Source organism: Argiope bruennichi, chromosome 8 (genome assembly GCF_947563725.1).
Source record: "Argiope bruennichi chromosome 8, qqArgBrue1.1, whole genome shotgun sequence".
NCBI lineage: Eukaryota > Metazoa > Arthropoda > Arachnida > Araneae > Araneidae > Argiope > Argiope bruennichi.
The window spans coordinates 114,557,456-114,577,016 of NC_079158.1; positions in this window are offsets into that span (position 1 = coordinate 114,557,456).

Below are 19,561 nucleotides of genomic sequence, written 5' to 3' on the forward strand. Positions count from 1 at the left end.
CGATTGTAGGGAAAAAAAACTTATTAGCCTAGTACGACTAGGTTATTACATTTAAATATATTTTTATCAAATATATAGAGAAGGTATGTATATAAATATAGAAGATTCAGTAGAAGATCGATTCTAAAATGTACATTCTCAGAACAGAAATTACTGAATATTTTTTCAATAAATTTTAAAAAAAGTTGCTTGAAAAGTTTTCCAAACAGATTTTTTGCATTTACATTTATATAGCAACGTACAGTTTATATATGAGAATACAGTAAGTTTTTTTTAATACTTTTAATTTCAAAACATATTTGATTAGATCAAATTGTTCAGTTACACAATATTTATTTCTTATTTTATCAAAAAGTGCAAAAAGAAACACTATTTTTTAAATACTTTGATCATTGATTTTTCGGTTCATTTTTTTTTTTGTTCAAAATTTTTATAGTATAAAACATTAATTGATTTTTAATGATTTTTCTGTTCAATATTTTTACTCCTAGTTAATTTTTTTTTAAAAATCTATGATTTTTTATTTTTATTTTTAAATTAAGTTTTGAAAAAAGAATGATATTCATAGTACATATTTTATTCAGTTGAAAATTTCAAAACAGTGTGCCCACTCTAATCGTAATCCAATTGCTAATTTATAAACATTAGAGACAGATTTAAATCTCCAATTGCTTCCAATTATTATTTTTTTTGTTTACTTAATCTTGCAACAAAAATGCCAATTTATTTATTTTTGCTCAATTACAAAATGTCCAACAGTATTGTTATGACATCTTCATGACATCGTTAGGGATTCGGGATTTCAAGATGGATCCAAATTCTTATTTTATTTTTCCTGTGATATTCATATAGAATTTAAAAATGGGCTTAGTTGCATGGTTACTTGTGTTGTCTCTTAGAATTTTGCTTTTTATTAAGGAATTATTTAAAGCGTGAACAATTCTTCTATAAGTATTGGCAATAAAGTATCATTCTGATAATATGAGAAACTAATTTCTAGATTTTTTTTTTCATTTTGTAAATTAATTTTTTTAGTTACGTGCAAAACTAACAACAATCATAAATTAATCACAGATTTTTTTTTCTTTTCTTTTTTGCATTCTATGGAACAAGCTATCAAATTTTCTATGGAACAATAAATTTTCTTTTAAAATATTCGTTGATACAAAATCGGCCACTTTCCAATGCTAGCACAAACAAATAAACTTAATTTATATATCTATCCCTCCTAAAGAATATGATTTTTATAAAACATAAGTTTGTTTCTCAAATATAATATGAAAGAGAACAAATTCACTGATAATGTTCATTCTTATTTCCTAACATTTGGCATCTCTCTTCTGCTATTATGTTTCATATTTCTAAGGATATCTAGTCAGCAGTGATTAATTTCAAAATTAATCCGAGCTGGATATCATTGATTCTGGATCTGATCGAAGATTCATTTCCTTTCAAAAACCAAAATAAATGTTTGCATAAATAAATATTTCCAATAATGAAAAAAAATTTCAGATACCTATTTTCGAGTGTCTTCCAACCTGGTTAGAAAATATTTGAAAAATTTTGTTTTTGACACTGAATAGCATTGAATCTCCATTAGCTCTATTTCCATTTAATTAGACATCTGAAAATCGAATAAAATTTTTCTTCCAAGAATTCGAAATCTTAAAAAACTTGTTTCACATTGAGTTTCAGAACGCGAGATGCTTTCTGGCTACTTCTGATAATGATGCAGGTTCTTCTAATTTTATTTATTCGTATTCCAATTACTTTTACAAAGATCTGGCTTGCATTCGAATGCTTTAGCTTAATCAAACATGTTCCAAATGACATGATCTTATTACGAATTTTAAGAATTTAATTTAATATTTTTTATTGGAACTTTTTTACCGAATGTTATGTTCGTTGTACGACAAAAATGTCCGTCATGAACAAAGAGTGCATAGCGTTGAATTAGATTGAACAAATTCCACCGTATATAGCTATAATAAATGCAACGAATATTACAACAACAATTCTAAAATAAATGGTTCTTATAATGGAGTATGCTTCATATTTGGGACATGTCAAAGAAGACAATAATAATTGTAGACATTTTTTGTCTATTTTTTACTTTCTCTTAAATATAATATAAAGTAAAGTAATAGTCAAAAAATTCGAACTCTATATTTAGACGAATCTTTACGTTTTAGACATCTCTGAATTCGAAAATCCCATTTTGGAAAATGTCCATCTGTCTGTCTTTGGCGAAGATAATTCAAAAAAGCTTTTAACTAATAGGATGAAATTTGGTATACGGTCTTTACATCAAATTTGCAATCAAATTGTGAGCAAAATCTGTTTTAAAACGTTTGTCAATATGATTGTTCGATTATAAGTTAACACAATAATTACAAAACGAAGAGAAATAAATAGATAAAATTCGGTACACCGATTTAACATCCATAGAGTAGACATTAATCAAATTTTGAGCCAAATTAACTACGGGTTGACTGTCTGTCAATCTGTACTTTCAGAAATATGTAAACATGATAATTCAAAAACGCGATGACTTAAATGTATCAAATTTGGTATGGAATTTTGTCACTGCAAGTGCAATTTTCTGTCAAATTTTTGTTTGAATCGGTTGAAAAAAACGTGTCCAAAATACAATTCCGATTTTTCTTATTAATAACCACATGCCAGGACTTAATATCTAAATAATTCGGCAAGGCTAAGAAGATAGATTTAGTTTTTAAAAATTTAAGTGCTTGCTACAAATTAATATTTCGTAACTATTGTATGCCAATGCCATGTAAGATGTTCTCTGGCATGACAAGTTTATTAAAAAGCATGCGAGAAAGTTTTAAGAGACTACTCCCATTGATTAGGTATTAGAAAATTAATTATTATGTTATTTTGATTTGAAACTAAACAATTTAATGACTTCTCAACAAATTTTCAAATTAAAGATTTTCTTAAACTATTTGTAGAATTTTTTTTATTTTTTTATTTACATACTTTTTTAAAATTCTCTTTTCTGTAGATTTGAAATTGATTGAATCAGCCTATTGATTGGATTTTATACTTCATTATTAGCAATCCTATTCTGTCTTTAGAAATACTGATTCCATAATTTTTGCATCATTCTTGAACAATGGAACAAGAATATTCGTTGCTTCAGAGTAGAATATTCGTACAGGAATATGTATTGTATATATATTCCAGAATATTTTAGCATGAATGTACAGAAGTATTCATTGTTCGGGAAAAAGGAAAACATAGCCTTCTATCTATTATTTATTTAAAAACGCTATTTTATGATACCAGGTTATAATTTACAATAATTATTGAAAACCTCAAAAGTTTGGTATTGTTTTCTATTAAAAAAGTATTAATTTTTACAATAAGTGTACAGCTCCTTCTATAAGTTTGAATTAGGATCCTCCTTCAGTAAGTCAAAGTTTGAATTAGGATCAAAAAGTTCTTGGACTATATTCTTTCATAAAGAATTCTTGGCCTAGAAGTCTTTACAATTATACAAATGACTAAATTCAGATTCCTGGAAAGAGAAGAATCTGCCGTTTTGACTCCTCCAGAGGTCAAACGCTTATTTTGTAAAGGGTGAGGAATGATTGGCCAACGATGATGACCAATGGCGATGCGTAAAATGCGAGGAAGTGTTTGTTTATTATTTTTTTTCTGCTTCAGGGGGAGGAAATGAAACCGGACAACCGCTCCAGGGTTGCTTGAGGAGGCAATTCATGAATGAGAAAGATGTCCTTCAAGAAGGGACGGTCGGGTATGGTTCTAGGGTTGCAACATGTAGTTCATTCATTATTCATTCATTGTCGAAGGAAGAAAGCAAGCCCAAAATGGCCAACTGAAGTTTCAGAACCACATTGAACTTAGTTCAGAAAGTTATTGTTCCTGTATTACGTCAGTATTTTTTTTTTAAGTTTTCGACTATAGTGCATCATCTAATGCGCATGCTAAATAGATTCAAGTAGTTTGATAGAAGATACTGAAATTAAAATTGGATGAATATTCTCAACAGAAATTAAATGTTTTAAGGAGAAACAGACAATTATGAATGGAGCCGAGTCATGCCCATTTGATGCATATCAAATGCGGTATAAAAATTTGATTTTTGTTCCCATTGTGCACCAAAATGACATTAAAAATAATATAAGGTTAGAATACGAGTTAATGGTATGATACAAGAAGTTAATTGATATATATATGCATTTATATATTGTTTTGCTATCAAGTGAATTGAATAAAAAAGTTTTATCAAGACATTAATATAGATAGAAAATCCGAATGCTATTATACTTACAAAATATGCTTATATTATACAAAAATACAACTAATAAAGTTTAGTTGATAATTTACAATACTTGAAATCTGCATTTATAATTTTAAAAAAAATTACCTAAATGACCCCCTGAACACGTTCAAATGAATAAGGAAAATAAAGCATCAAAATAGTTTTGCTTTGAATAATTTTCTCCAAAATATAGATTTTAAAAAGGACAAAAAATACCTTATGTAACAGGGGTAAAAAAAAAGGATTTTATTTTTGGAATAAGCACAGAATTTATACAAAATTCAGCCGGCGTCTTGGCATAGGGGTAGCGCCTCTTCCCCGTTGTTTGGGCGTATTGGGTTCGAGTCGCGGTTTGGGCATGGTTGTTCTTCCGTTGTTCTATCTGTGAGATGTGTGAATGCGCCCTCCTGTAAAAAGGGGTTGTGCAAGCGAATGAGTGATGTGTGAGCAGCAAAGTCGTACTGTTGGCGCTACTAAAAAAAAAGAGACGCTCCCCCACCGGCTTAAATCGCTGTCTTCGTAACAGCGGGCTTGTCCATAGCAAGTGCCATAAGAAACCACAACAATGTAAAAATCAGATGTCAAAAATGTAAAGTTTGGTAACTTTTGACCCTTTGAAAAGGAGTTATGTGTTTTCTTGGAGTGTTTTTAGGATTATTGAGGTTATTCTGTAAAAGTAAATTACATGAATTAAGATATAGTTATTAAATGATTAATTTATTTGTTTAAAGCTACAGTCATCTAAAGAGATTATTCTGGCGAGAGTACTCTGCTAAGTAAATATGTTCATTTTAATGTCAAATTTATTATTTATTCAAAACGTACTGGACAAAAAAAAAAGAAAAAAAAAAAGAAGAAGATTTTTGGAATCTAAATTGTCTTCTTGTTTAAAACTGTCAAAATATGCATATTTTGCAGAAATAATGACAGATTTCTAATTAAGTTTCTGTCCGTTTGTCTGATGTAGAAGGACTGCAGTCAAGTTGATTAAAAAAAAACACTATTAGCCTAGTTGCCAAATTATTTTTTTAAATAAATTTTATCTGTGATAATAGTACTAGTACTGCGAGTTCGCAAATTGTACAGACTAAGTCTATGGCAAAGGATACCGACGTGCTCTGATTGGTTTAAGCCTTCGCATCTTTTTGGCAATGTTTTGCCTTGGCATCTTTGGCAATATATTTTTATAAAAATAAATAAAATATGTGAATCCCTCCCTTTTTTTTACGGTTTTTATGTAATATTAATCTGGAACACATATACAGCAGAAAAGACCAAATCCTGAAACCTAAATTCTGGAAATATAAAAATTACAATTTACTGAAAATATTTTTTGTGTGTGTTTCTTCTTAATATTATTTTGATATAACTAAAAAAATTATCTACGAAATCGCATATTTCGTTAAAGCTGACATATTTATACGTTTTGGGCATTAAGTAATCATATCCCCATATGTAGTTGATGGGAAAGTAACAAACATTCAGCAACAAGTTTCAATGACTGCATAAATTATCTAATAAAGGCACGAAAATCATAGAAAAATAAGAATTATTTAATTGCTGCATTATATGTTTAGTCATTACTTTCATATAGTTTTTATACTTCTGTGCGTAAACAAATTAGTTACTTGTATTGCTAGTATTATTAGTAATATTTATTATTATTAATAATAAATAGTATTAGTAGTATTACTAGTAATATTCAGAGAAAACAATCATATTAATAATAATTAGATCGTGTTGATATTCTCTCGTATCTTCCATAAAACTAATGAAAGGTACAAGGTTTGAGCGAAATAAGAGAAAACTACACTATTATGAGAGCAAAACATTGCCAAAAAGATGCCAAGGCTTAAACCATAAACCAATCAGAGCACGTCGGTATCCTTTGCCATAGACTTAGTCTGTACAATTTGCGAACTCGCATTAGTACTTCGTCAACTATAATCGGCCAGATTGTTATTTGTTTCATTTCTGTCACTAACTTATTGCAATATTTATAAATCCTAAACATCAGGTTAAATAACGTTGGGTGTAAACATGGATGGCAACCATGAGTCATAACAAATAATTAAAAAATACATTTTTACAAATTTACCGAAAAAAAAAACTAAAATGAATAATAAGAAAGTAGCTTAAATTAAATATATACTTCAGCAAAATGCTAAAATTCGCCATTGCATAAATCGCCAATCAATCAGTTTCTTTTCCGTGATTGAGATGGTCACAACGTGATCAGAAATTTCATATTATGTTAGATTTTTAAAACGTAATCACCAAAATTTATGTTTCTATATTGTAACTTAAAATTCGGATGCCTAAATTATGTTGTTTTTTAAAAAAAAAATATTATTTATTTAATTCAATTTTGAGTTTCTTGTGAACACGAATAAAAATTATCAACTTATATAAAAAATTTATACATTTACGAGTTTTTTAGAAAATTAAAAGAAATCCGAAATTAAAATCCTTACCTAAGAGGCGAACTGTACCCGTAATCGAGCACTTATCAATGAAACATTGTCCCATTTTCAACATACGATAATACAGCAGAAAATTTCTTCCCATTTTCCTTCAACTGCCTTTTTCTCAAAAAACAATTTTTTTCCCTTTCCAAAAGAATATACACAAAAAAGTTGTTTCTGTAAGGTTCCGAAAATACGTTTATGGGTCCTTTGGACCTCCCACTTCGGGGCAGTGTTTATGTGCCTCCACACACACGTGTGTGATTCAGACTTCTGCCTGCACGTGCGAAAAGCGTGGAGAAGGTTGCCTTATGACTTGTAAAATTATGAGTGCTGCTACTGTTGGGGAATGTGAAATAAAAGGGCGACGCGCGGTATTATCAAAATGATTCATATTTTCCTTCAAACAAAGCTTTTGTGATGATTTTGGGATCGGATTTCAAACCAAAATTGGCCCTTAGAAGAAATCTTGTTCATTGGAAACAGATGCTTACGATTTTTTTTTCCCCTTCATCATATTCTTGTCTATCTATTATATAAAAACAATTATGTAAACATTGCATTTGATTCGCTTTGCGATTGGTAGATATCAAGTCACCTGGCCCATGACATTTGAGGTTTATTTTACCAGTATTGTTTGAAATATTTATTGAAAATTATTATTATGTCATATTAAGTATTTATATTACACTGGACGGTGAAATGGTGATACAAAAAGGAAAAGGAAAACTTTAATTAACTCCAAAATAACAGCAAATGGGGTTAAAATAGTATTATTTGTTAATTCTACTATTAGGCACATCGTTTGTGGCAACACTAATGCTTTCCGCTTTATTTATTTTTTTCGATTAATGGAATTTTTTCTTCTCTTGGCTCTCGAACGTCTGAGTGTTAAAGTATGAAAAATTCTGATAGATAATGGAAAGACAAGCAAGGAATATTCTCACTATAGGTCTTTGAGTTTTGAATCGGAAGTAAGAATCGTGGAAAAATTAAGCTGCCAGCATTGAACGAATGGTCAGTGGAGTTTAAAAACTTGCTAACTGACTGGAACTGACAAACATCGCGTACAGTATCGGATAATATTGGAGTTCGTCTAGTGGAAAACGAAGAGGGGATGAAGCCCCCTAGTTATTTGTAGAAAATATTTGTCATACTAATGATGAGAATAGTTTCTCTAAAGTTATTAATAATGCTTCTTCATTATTTGTTTCTCAAACTTTAATTAGCGTTTCCCTAAATTCCCACTATTATAAGATTTTTATAAAAAATTTTAACAAATTATATCAAGCGGCTTGTCCTTCGAAAAAATTCTTCCACTGTTGGTTATCATTCAAAAAGATGCAGCAAATGTTAGAAGAGCAGATATAGTTCTACATTTGTCAATTCGAAACTTGATGATCTAGTTCAAGATGAACTCGCGGCCTGAAATGAAATAATTTTGAGACCTAGCCAACTTAACAGCATGTAAAAAAAAAAAAAATTTTTTTTAGTAAAATGTGAGTTACTTAATTTTTTAACTTCCTAATTACATACAATCTTTCCTTCATAGGAGTCGAAGATAAACTAATACTTACTCATCTCGGCATTAGTATTCTGCTGTTGCGTATTGAAATAATTTCTAGAAAAATAATACTAATTCTAATATAGAATTAGGTAAAATTATTAATATAGAATTAGCATCTAAAAGACCGATTAAGCCCTCTAAGGTCCTTGAACTGTCTTTATCTTGGAACAGCTTTTTCCAGACCAAGTTTGTATATCAAAGTTTGTAATTCATTTTAATTTTAATCTAAAAAAAAAAAACTAAACAGTAAATTTTGACGAAATGAAATAACAAAACATTTTATTTCTGATCACCTTCAGGAAAGTTGGTTTCAGTACGTCTCACCTCTGTAAAATAATTCAAAATTAAAATTTTAAAGTAATTTTAAGTAAAATAGTGATACAATGTTTTTAACATTATCTGAATGTTATTTAAATATAGGATGATTATAATTTTTAAATTACAATGTCTTCTAAGAATTATGAAACACTACAGTATAAAACTTGCAAGGGGTAATTAATTAGAAATTCTGTTCGAATAATGTTGCAAAATTTAATCTAGAATTGATTTTGTTTAAAGAAGTTAATTTTTTTTGTTAAACATTTAATTTTTTTTAATGCAAACTGCAACAAAAAAAAAAAAAAAAAAAAAAAAAAACCTGAACAGTAAATTTTGACGAAATGAAATAACAAAACGTTTTATTTCTGATCACCTTCAGGAAAGTTGGTTTCAGTACGTCTCACCTCTGTAAAATAATTCAAAATTAAAATTTTAAAGTAATTTTAAGTAAAATAGTGATACAATGTTTTTAACATTATCGGAATGTTATTTAAATATAGGATGATTATAATTTTTAAATTACAATGTCTTCTAAGAATTATGAAACACTACAGTATAAAACTTGCAAGGGGTAATTAATTAGAAATTCTGTTCGAATAATGTTGCAAAATTTAATCTAGAATTGATTTTGTTTAAAGAAGTTAATTTTTTTTTGTAAAACATTTAATTTTTTTTTAATGCAAACTGCAAAAAAAAAAAAAAAAAAAAAAAAAAAAAAAAACCTAAACAGTAAATTTTGACGAAATGAAATAACAAAACATTTTATTTCTGATCACCTTCAGGAAAGTTGGTTTCAGTACGTCTCACCTCTGTAAAATAATTCAAAATTAAAATTTTAAAGTAATTTTAAGTAAAATAGTGATACAATGTTTTTAACATTATCTGAATGTTATTTAAATATAGGATGATTATAATTTTTAAATTACAATGTCTTCTAAGAATTATGAAACACTACAGTATAAAACTTGCAAGGGGTAATTAATTAGAAATTCTGTTCGAATAATGTTGCAAAATTTAATCTAGAATTGATTTTGTTTAAAGAAGTTAATTTTTTTTGTTAAACATTTAATTTTTTTTAATGCAAACTGCAACAAAAAAAAAAAAAAAAAAAAACCTAAACAGTAAATTTTGACGAAATGAAATAACAAAACATTTTATTTCTGATCACCTTCAGGAAAGTTGGTTTCAGTACGTCTCACCTCTATAAAATAATTCAAAATTAAAATTTTAAAGTAATTTTAAGTAAAATAGTGATACAATGTTTTTAACATTATCTGAATGTTATTTAAATATAGGATGATTATAATTTTTAAATTACAATGTCTTCTAAGAATTATGAAACACTACAGTATAAAACTTGCAAGGGGTAATTAATTAGAAATTCTGTTCGAATAATGTTGCAAAATTTAATCTAGAATTGATTTTGTTTAAAGAAGTTAATTTTTTTTGTTAAACATTTAATTTTTTTTAATGCAAACTGCAACAAAAAAAAAAAAAAAAAAAAAAAAAAAAAAACCTAAACAGTAAATTTTGACGAAATGAAATAACAAAACATTTTATTTCTGATCACCTTCAGGAAAGTTGGTTTCAGTACGTCTCACCTCTATAAAATAATTCAAAATTAAAATTTTAAAGTAATTTTAAGTAAAATAGTGATACAATGTTTTTAACATTATCTGAATGTTATTTAAATATAGGATGATAATAATTTTTAAATTACAATGTCTTCTAAGAATTATGAAACACTACAGTATAAAACTTGCAAGGGGTAATTAATTAGAAATTCTGTTCGAATAATGTTGCAAAATTTAATCTAGAATTGATTTTGTTTAAAGAAGTTAATTTTTTTTTTTGTTAAACATTTAATTTTTTTTAATGCAAACTGCAAAAAAAAAAAAAAAAAAAACCTAAACAGTAAATTTTGACGAAATGAAATAACAAAACATTTTATTTCTGATCACCTTCAGGAAAGTTGGTTTCAGTACGTCTCACCTCTATAAAATAATTCAAAATTAAAATTTTAAAGTAATTTTAAGTAAAATAGTGATACAATGTTTTTAACATTATCTGAATGTTATTTAAATATAGGATGATTATAATTTTTAAATTACAATGTCTTCTAAGAATTATGAAACACTACAGTATAAAACTTGCAAGGGGTAATTAATTAGAAATTCTGTTCGAATAATGTTGCAAAATTTAATCTAGAATTGATTTTGTTTAAAGAAGTTAATTTTTTTTTTTGTTAAACATTTAATTTTTTTAATGCAAACTGCAAAAAAAAAAAAAAAAAAAAACTGAAGGCATTGAGGTTTCTCAGAGCTGCAGAGCCTCAAAATAATTGCCCGCTTTGCCAACATTTTATTCCCACCCTTCTTCTTTTAAGTAGAATCAAAATACTACAAATTTCAGATTTAATCAAAATTCTGAATTTTACAAATATTTGGCAGACAACGCTTTAAATCTGAAAATTAGCTTAACTTTTTTTTTAACATTTCATTTGTCACAAATACCAACAAAAATATTAACTCACCCGCATACAATGGCATATCTCGATCCATGCATTTAATTTAAGATTCTTTTAATATTTAAATTAGTAATTAAGTCAAAATAACAATAAATATAAAAAAAATTATTTTCTCAATCATGGTTATTTCAAGCCTCTTTTACAATCGTATTTTTATTGAAATAGCAATAAATTTCACTTAGTTTAATAATAAAAATTATATAGTTTAATAATAAATAAAATAAAAATCACATAGTTAAATAATAAGTTTTCTCATTTAATTAGAAGATTAGATAAATTCATAAACCCATGCAGTCTAATGTATTACTTAATATAAATAAATGAAAGCGAAACAAACATTATTACTCCAATTTTGTATTAATAAATATCTTTAAAATGTTCCCGTCGTTTACAGTATTTTTTGTAAGCCAGATATCCATCTTTCCTCTATGTTCACGATGAATTAAATTTCTCGCGTCTAAATCTGGCAATTATTCTTGCGTTGCAATATTTCCCACTGCAACATGGAACTTTTAACAACAGGTTAGACTGCTAACATGACACCTAACAATTCAAAAGGTTAAGGTGAAAAATCGAAGTAGAATGGAATCATAGCAAATCAGTTTCACCTATAGAGGATGTGTGTGTGAAATTAATAATTTTAAAGAATTTGAAATACATACAGAGCGGAAATAGGAAATAAGAGATGAAAACAAAAATTCGTTTTGGATGACACATTTCGGTAGATTGTGGCTTACATCTGGAATAAATGATTCTTAATATTACAAATATTTTTATCACTAATTGAAATTTTAAGGTTTTATGCAGAGAAAGAATTTTCATCGAAATTAGATAATTCCATAATCATCGTATAAAAGACAACCAAATTAAAAGAATCTATTACTCAATATTTTAGCTGTCTTGAAATAAGCATAATTAATTACAAAGAAAGAGAAATATCATCAATTAAATATCATCTGATATTTATCTGAAGTAAATATTAAGAATAAGAACGAAACTCTCAAAAATTTAAATAAATTATATTGATGAAGTACTTACTACTGTACGAGAGGATTTTTTATTAATGTAAGTAGTTTAATATTATTTACATTTCCACACCATTGACACTTTTATTAATCAAATCGCTTGAAAAGTGTAAAAATGGAATAAGGCTGCATTTCTTTAAAAATCGAACCAAAATCTTGTCAGTGCTGAATTGCATTAATTTGATAAAACAGTAGTTTTGAGAGTAAACAATTAACTATTGCGAAATTGATCAATTCGCAGAACATAAAGTATTAAATTTATAGAACTACAATAGCGTTCACAGCTTTTTAAATTAATCAAAAAATTATTTAAATTTTGATATTTCACAAATAAATTTTTAATACAAAATTAATTAAGAAATATGGATATAAAATATTTATAATAGCATTAGAAATTTCTCTGCCACTTCGGGGAATTTTTACAACAAAAAAGAGAATACAACGAAAAAAGCAGCGCATACTTGAAAATGCCAGTAAAGAGTAAATAATTAAAAGTAAATAAACTAATATACTAGAGCTATCGATAGGTGAATTTAATTAATATATTTTTTATTGATAAGATGTGGACATATAATTTTAGATTTTTAGGTGTTTAATGCTACAAACAAAATAAAATATTTGAGAGTATTTGATCAAAAATTTGAAAAAAAAATCATTGAAAATAACTTAATAGGAGGCAAAATTAGAAATAATTATAAAATTATGCTCTGTGTTAGGCTATAGTTAGGGATACTGTACATGAATTTCATGTTCTTTTCAATAAAATAAAATTTCCTCAACCGTAGGTTGCAATCCCAAAGGATTGCAACCGTCACCGAAATTTACTACATGGCGTCTTTTATATTCTTCTTGTAAGAAGAACTAATAAGTAAAGCGTCTTGAAATAAAATATTTTATTAAAATTCATGAAATAAGAATTTAAAAATAATTTGTACATTTGGGGTCGGCATGAAATTTTTTCTACCAAAATTCGAAGATAATTTTTTTTCCTTCCATAAAAAAGAGCACAAATCAGGGTGAAAAAATGGTTTAACACATTGTGGCTGTGGAACATTTCCGTTTCTGACCATAATATATAGCTTCTAAATGTCATTGCCATCAATCCGTCTTTCAGAATAATTTAACGATTTCTTCCTCTGGTGGGATTATCTCCCAACAATTTCCCACCAAGTCCTCCTTCCAGAAGAACTGCTCAGGAATTTACAAATGCGGTCTATCTGACAGACCAATCCCTCCCGCAATATAGAGTTACAGCGGGGCCAGCTGGACAGTTTATGCCCTCGCCTGTCTCTGTGGAACAGATTTCAGCGCAGTGCAGTAGAAGAGCGCCAATTGACAAACTACCGGGACAGTGATTCGGGGAGATAAGTGCAATGATAGCTTGTTTACTTGCAACGGCCTTGCTGCCTCCCTCTCTAGTGTTTTAAAATCAGAGAGAAAAATTTCCGAGTACTGAAAAACCTGCTGTAGTGTTCTTGCCAGTGGCGGACTTAGATATTTTGTGGCACTAGACAGTGGACAATATGACAACATTCAGCACTAAATATAATTCCACATTTTTATCTTAATCACCATAATTTATTTTAAGTTTGTCTTTAATTTTATTAACTTTTTGTAACTGTTTAGGTTTTTTTTTTATTTATTATGTGGCATCTACGCTTGTACACAAAATTACATACGCAAATGCTTGCCGTTTATAAATGTTGTAATAACAAAATGAACATAATGAAACAGAAAGAAAACTGACAATTATGTTAGATTAAATGTTACTATTATCATATTGTATAATTATTAAAACTGTACTTAATTCATTTGGCAATAGTCTATTTTTTTTAATCGACCTCTCTTAACCCCGCGGTCCTAGGCAGCTAGCTACTTATTCGAAATCCGCTGTTAGATCTTACCTCAATTTGCGAATCCATTGCAAGATTACTTAATAACTACAGACAAATTAAAATACGAACCTTATCACTACATAAGATCAAATTATCAGATAGGTGATTGTCTTGGCTCACCTACCACTAGAACTGGCCTTAATTTTTCGTATAGTAACGGTTTTGTGTTTCGAAATATCAATGGCAGAATTCGGTATTTTGTGGCCTAGAGAGAGCACATTATGAGATCCTATCTCTACTAATAATGCAGATAAATGTGAGTCTATGTTTCTTTGTATCTATATGCATTGCAGCTTTACAGGCTAGAATGCTTGATCTACATCTAGGAAATTTGGCACTAATTGAATTTTGGCACTTTTTAATGAATCTATCGCCTGATCATCTGAGAGTTTTTTGGCGATTAATACTTAATTTGGCGATTAATGTGTTTTTTCCAGCCAATTGAAATCAAATTTTTTACAAAACTGCACTTATCATTACAAAATCAGTTACCAAATTTTCTATATTTAAGTCAATGCTTTTTGGATGATCACGGTTGCATGTTTCTGAAAGTACAGATAGACAGACGGTCTACTCCTTGTTGGCTTTGGCTCAAAATTTGATTAGTGTCTAGTCTACAGATATTAAATCTGTATCTCGAATTTTATCTGTCTTGCCTTCTTCGTTTTGTACTTATTTTTTTAACTACAGCAGGACAGACAGACTTCCACTCAACAGATTTTGCTCAAAACTTCACTCGAAATTTGTGTAAAAAAAATATAGCAAATTACATCCGTCTAGCTTAAAGCAATTTTGAGTTATCTTCGTGACAGACGGACAATTATCAAAAATTATTTTTCGAACTGAAGAAGGTCTAAAAGGTTGAATATTCGTCAAAATTTGAAGTTCGAATTTTTTGACGATTACAATATTTTCTCTATACTGCGTATACAAGAAAGTAAAAAAATAGTCACTAATGTTTACTATTTTGTCACCATATTCGTTTTCACATAATATATGTTAAAATAAAAAATAGAAACAACTCATTTGTGGGAGAAAAAAACTTCGTTTTCCAGGTCAGTCTCCCACTCAGATGTAATTTTCCATTAGCAACACTATAAAAAGCTCTAATAATGAGAGCCGAAAGTGTGACATATCACACGACACGGACTTTATTTTAATAACACCTCTATTGAAAAAAACTGGATGGCTTACATACCATGGGAAGATCATCGAATAAAAAAAAACCTTCACGCTGCTTTATTTTTTCAATCTACGTGACAATTACAAGATTTTAAAAAATGCTATCATCTGATCCACCATCTTTCTACGGTTCTAACATAAAAATATCAATTATTTTTCGCAAACTTTCGGGCATTAGCATCCGCGGACAGTTGCGAGAGATATCAGTGTACAATAAAATGGTCAAGTAGCTTTGGTAGCACCTACTAATGAGCAAACATTACACCAACAAGTGTTTTTTTGCCTCCAACTCACGTGCTGACGAGGACAAATAAGGGCCCTTATGTCAGGCAAAGCCGGAAGAAGACGCAAAGAAAGCTATGCAAGTGTTGAAAGAGGATTCCGATTCAAGAAGTACTTCCGACGGAGGGTTTGAGCAGTTTTTTACGCCGTTTTTGTTTGCTGTTATCTTTTGGTTAGATAAGAATATGAAGAGATTTTAATGTGGCCATCCTTGAAAGGTTATACTGTTCGGTGGGTGAATTTTGTAACGTTCAAAGAAAAAGAGTTATCTCTTATTGAACAGAATGAAATAAGATCAAATAAGGACATTTTTTTTTAATTTTAAATATTTAAGATAAGTATAGAGGCATTATTCGTAAGATGTAAAATATTTTTGTTTATTTATTTATTCTTATAAAATTTATATTTAAAAAATTCTAATTGATACATATATACCTATATTTTTCAATGTTAATAAAAATATTAAAGCCAGTCATTCGGTTGAATTATGAATTTCGAAAAGGAAATCATATTTAAATGTTTAAAAGCTATTTTCATTGCAATAATAATTTTTTTCAGAATTATTTAAAAATTCGTATGAGTACTATGATTTTTAAAAAATTTAGTTTTACTTTATTTAGATTTTTTTTCACTTTAAACATTTTAAATATGTAAATAAAATAATCTAAATAAGGAATTTTTAAATGTATTAAAATATAAGATCAATTAACAAAAATAAATTTTTCTGTAAATTTTCAAAGAGGGTAGAGGGCAGTTATTTTACACTATTTTTACTTTCTCCTATACATTTTATAGAGAAAGTACAAAAATTGTCAAAAAATTCGAACTCCAGATATTGACGAATCTCCACGTTTTAGATCTCCCTGAATTCGTAAGACACGTTTTTGGAAAATGTCCATCTGTCTGTCTGTGACAATGATAACTCAAAACGCTTTGAACTAGACGGACGAACTTTGGTATGCTGATTTTACGCCAAATTTGCAGACTTCTTTAAAATTTTGTGCAAACTCCGTTCAGAGAAAGTCCGTCTGTCCGGCTGTTGAAATATAATTTACAAGGATAAATGCAAAACTAAGAGAGCTAGATGAATAAAATTCGGTACACTCATTTAATATTTATAGTGTAAATACCTATCTAATTACCTAATACCTTGGGATGAGATTTTATGATTCCAAGTGTAGCTTTTAAACAAGAATTTTTTTCAATCAATTGGGAAAAATCAGCATTCGAAGACATACATAACGGTAAAACAACAATAACGCAAGAAATTAATACCCTCCATTTACTAAATATACCTTGCACTCTCCAGCGGATCCCAGCTCATGTTGGAATCGAGGGGAACGAATGTGCAGATACCCTTGCAAAGGAAGCACGCGACAAAGACCAACCCTGTGCAGATGCGAATGCTGCCGCCAGGCGAAGGATCTACAACCAGCTTCTTAGCAAGGCAACAATCCCCGATCTAAACTGCCCAAGAAACCTTTCCTCTACAATAGCTAGGCTACGTACTAGACATTTCAAAGGCATGAAGATCTCACGAACCAATATAAAATCCTATCCCATCTGCAAGTACTGTCCGCAGTCGCAACTAACTCCAGATCATGTTTTTGACTGCCAGGCCATTATCGGTTCCCTCTTTCAACTTGGAGCACCCCCAATCGAAATCCTCCATAGCCATCGGGCTCCAGAACTTGCAGATCTTGTCACCAAGGCTTTTGGAGGACTGTCATCTTTTACACCAGCACTGTATGCATAGACACAACAACACCTATCTAATTTTAAGCAAATTCTAATGATGTCTTTACTTTCATAAATATATCAACGCGATTAACTAAAACACAATGAATAAAATATATTAAATTTGGAATGAGATTTTATGATTCCAAGTGTGGCTTTTAAACAAGTATTTGTTTCAATCGATTGGGAAAAAACGTATCTAAAACACACATTCGATTTTCGGATGCTCTTCACCGCATGACAGGGCTTAATCGCCAAATAACTCGCCAAGGATCGCACGATAGATTTAGTAGAAATGCCAAATCCACGCTAAAAGGTGATATTTCGTAACTATTGTAAATACGCCAATGCCAAGTCAGGCTTTCTCTGGCATAACACCTTAGTTAGAGAGTATGCGAGAAAGTTTTAAGAAAATGTATAAATGTAAAAATCACTTCCGCTGGTTTTTACATTTATACATTCATTTAAAAATATGAATAAAATAATCTAAATACGGACGTTTTTAAATGTGTTAAAAGATAAGATAAGTTAACAAAAATAATTTTTTTAGTAAATTTTCGAAGATCTCGACTGTTAATTTGCACTATTTTTGTTACTGTTATCACCATCTTGGTTTGATAAAAATACAGAATAACTCTCAGGCGACCAGTTTTTTAAAACTTAAATTCTTCCCGAATGCTTACAAAAATTAAATTTTTGAATGAATTCAATAATGTTAGAATGAAAGACTTCAGAAATAAATTTAACAAAAATTTTAAAATGTTTAAGAAAAATATATAGAGAGATGAGATGAATGGTTGGATATTATATGCATACATATTTGTAAAAATGACCAGTGGAAGTGGTCTTCCCAAAACTTTCTCGCATACTCTCTAATAAGCCAGAGAACGCCTTATATGACATTGCCGTACAAGAGTTACGAAATATTAACCTTTGGCTTGAATTTAGCATTTTTACTGAGTTATATTCGGCCAGTTGTTTCAAGATTAATTACTGGCATGAGGTTAAAAGTATCTAAAAATCAAATTTGTGTTTTCACAACCGATTGAAACAAAAATTTGATACAAAACTACATTTGTAGTCACAAAATCTCATACCAAATTTGATATAGTTAAGTCATACGGTTTTGAATTAGCGCGTTTACATGTTTCTGAAAATACAGACCGACAGACAGTCAACCTATAGTTAGATTTTGCTCATAAGTTGCCAGGTATCTATATTATAGATGTTAAATATGTGTACCGAATTTCATCCATCTAGCTCTCTTCGTTTTATAGTTATCATATTAACTTACTTTCGAACAGCCAGATAGACGAACTTTTTCTGAACTAATTTTAATTAAAATGTGATAAAAATCTTCAAATTTGCTCTAAAGACCATATATTAAATTTCAACCGTTTAGATCAAATCGTTTTTGAGCTATCTTTGTCACTGATGGCCATTTTCCAAAAATGTTTTTTCTAATGAGATCTAAAACGTCTGAGGTCTAAAACGTGGAATGAGGTTGAAAATTGGAAATGAGGAGTATGAACTATACTTTCTCTATACTAAGCATACGAGAAAGTAAAAAATTAGTTTCAAAATCATATATTTAGCTTTTGAATTTTGTCTCATTACTATGAAAGCATCATTAAAATCATTGAGTTCTAGGAAATTAAATGATATTTGAAAGCGATAAGCATTAAAAATACTTGCACTTCTGCATTTGTTTTCCAGATCATTCAAAAATTCCCGTGAATCTTAAGAAGATGTAGTTTTATTTCTTCTTAAGATTCATGAGATTTAAGAAGGATTTGAGAGATTTAACAAATTAGGTAAATTAATGGAAGCAATTTGTTCAGTAGTTAGGTGTTGTAAGTGTTAGTTTTTAAAGTTGATATTGAATCTTGAAACCTGAGAATTCAAAATATTTATTTCTTCCGTACAAATTTCTTATGTGCAGTTTTTATTCCACTTAATCAAAAATTTAAAATAGTAAAAATGAAATAATATTATTTTCTTCCAGATATTTTTTCTAACATCTTAATATACAAGTGGTGCAATTTAATCTTTTTTGCTGTGCAGCAAAAGAAATAATTGGATGTTTCAAAAAGAGTAGTATTAAAATGAATTTTTAAAAATGTTCTTGTACATAATTTATACATTTACAAAAGTGATTGAAATTTCAGAAACATTTCGAAATTTTGCAGTTTTTTAAATATAATTTTTATTTTTACCAACTTTTTTTGACAAGTACAAGCATCATTACATAGAA